The following is a 2,500-nucleotide window of genomic DNA, read 5'->3' as shown; positions in this document are numbered from 1 at the left end:
TTGAGCTTGTGTTCATGCTTGCCTCATGCCCGTTTTCATGGTGAAGCATCGATCGTAAAAAGGCTTTTTACGATCCATGCTTGAAGCGGCAATAAAAACCTTAAAACATGACATGAGTTCTTCCAACTATGAAATCGATGGAGATTAATTTTCGTGAAAATGTAAAATCATAATACTAATAATACAATAAAAGAATGAATTTACCAGGAAAACAAATGGCTATGTGATATTACAAGCACTTTACCAACGCAACATTAAGTACCCTTTTTGCTGAAAAGTGGAACATTGTTTGCATGTGATAAAAGACACCAGCTTATTTCTCCTATCGCGTAATATCTTTTGAAAATATACGGAAAGCCTTGTTATACACAAAAACAAGTGCGATACATTTTTATTTTATAAGAAAGTTTAGGCTGGCATTAGCCAAAATTTTAGGGCATGCGCTTGGTCCACTTGTTGAGCGCCAGGGGCATGGGGCACATAAACATCGACAATGTTGCGTGCGTTTGGCCAGGGCATCCAACACCTGTCGCAACATCATGCAACAATGTTGCCAGATGTTGCGTTGAAATGTTGCGAGCGTTTGGCCAAGCCTTAAGTCAGCAAAGTCAATTTCCCTGACCAAGATTAGTTTGTTAATCATCCTGGAGAAACTTTTCACACTATTCGCAAGGTATTCTTATTGCACGATACGCTGACGGACAACTCAGTTTGTAGAGGGAACTTAGAATGCACCTTATTCCAAGATGGCCGCTATTTTAGCATTCTTTTGTTTGCTTGCAAATTAGGCCTCGTTGCCTCGTTCTTAAACTTAAAATTCAAAAGAATATTTAACCCTGAACGAGGCAACAAGGGCTAATTTGCAAGCAAACAAAAGAATTTTAAAGTGGTGGTCATTTTGGAATAAGGTGTATACCACACAACTGTGGTAGGCTCAAATTAAATAAAACTAATAATAAGCCCCAACTCTAGAGTTAGACATCCCGCGTATACTTGCACTGATACATGTATACACTTCGTCAAACGCCACAGAAATGGCACAAAGATGAAAGATGGGTAAAATAATTAAAAGCTACTCGGACCAAATAAGTTGTCTTTAATTAAAAACGGAGATCGAGACACACAAACCTTTCAAGCGCCAGTTTCACTTGGCGGGAGATCGATGCACGATATCAAATGACAGTGAAACATAACGTCCACAGCAAAGAAAAAAGCATTCAAGTAAACGGATAACCGATTTAGACTTCAGATTAAAAAATAGATAAAACAATACAAGGATTTTCATTTGTTTTGGTCAATTTCGCGCTTTTAAGTAAAAAATATGAAAGTCAGATTAAATCTTCGTTCAAACAACACTACTTTCACTCAAAAGCCACTATCACTTTCATTATATTATGGTAATCAGTTGTTGTGCGAAGTCATATTGCTCGAGATCGCGGGTTATAAACGTCACTTGTTATTAGCGAGAACACCTGTTTTTTGTCCTTTAAATATCCGGTTTACCTGTTGTATTAGAGAAAATAAAAGTGTGGAGAGCAAACAAATTTGGTCGTTTTAATTACAATGTCGAACAGCAACGTTCTAAATAGTAGCGCGATCAATTTTCAGTGTTCCACCTTGGAAAGAAATACTCAGTTTACATAGCATCTTTTTACTGCGTCCATACTAACATCGATTCTCAACGGTATTTCATCCATCACTGCTATCACTGGAAACGCCGTGGTGATCCTTGTGGTTTGGAAAACGCGGGAGCTTCACACCCCCTCCAACGTTTTGCTGTCCTGCCTAGCGCTCAGTGATTTGACCGTAGGTTTAATCGCGCAACCAAGTTTTGTGATCCACAAGATAGGCGAGCTTAACAACAGCTTAAGTATGTACTGTACTACCAGGATACTGACAGAATCTCTTGGCTGTATAACTGCGGGTACGTCAGTTCTTACAATGACCGGGATATCCATAGAACGATATCTTGCACTAAGTCTTCATTTGCGATACCGAGCGATTGTCACAACAAAACGTATATTAATCGCTGCATCTTGTGTTTGGATCTTCTTCATCCTAATATTAGCGTCAAGATTCTGGATCGCAAACGACGTTATCTTCAACATGATTTCCCTCCCTGTGATTTTTAGCAGCTTAGTTTTTACTTTACTAGCTTACGTGAGAATCCTAAAGTGTGTTCGTCGCCACGAGAGGCAAATTAGCAAACAAAACAACCTCCCCGAATCATCTCGGTCAGTGAACTGCCAAGTTTTAAAGATAAATCACTACAAGAAGTCCACGCTCACGATGGTATACATTGTGGGAATCTTTGTTTTCTGTTATATCCCGTTTTTGAGCGTCAAAATTTTGAACATGACGAAGGGTTATACTGTGGAAGTGAAGACTGCCTACTTATACGCATCCAGTCTTATGTTCTTAAACAGTTCATTCAATCCAGCAGTGTATTGGTGGCGCATAAAGAACATGCGAACGGCAGCAAAAGATGTGTGTTTGAAAT

General features: G+C 39.1%; 1 pseudogene; it reads left to right on the top strand.

The window, feature by feature from the left end:
* The first annotated feature begins 1,563 nt into the window (after positions 1-1,563).
* LOC137983134 (adrenocorticotropic hormone receptor-like) overlaps positions 1,564-2,500 on the top strand; it is a 1,781-nt pseudogene continuing 844 nt past the window's right edge.

This window comes from Montipora foliosa, chromosome 13 (assembly GCF_036669935.1).
Source record: "Montipora foliosa isolate CH-2021 chromosome 13, ASM3666993v2, whole genome shotgun sequence".
Taxonomy (NCBI): domain Eukaryota; kingdom Metazoa; phylum Cnidaria; class Anthozoa; order Scleractinia; family Acroporidae; genus Montipora; species Montipora foliosa.
The sequence above is the reverse complement of the archived record's forward strand: the minus strand, read 5'-3'. Positions and strand labels throughout refer to the sequence as shown.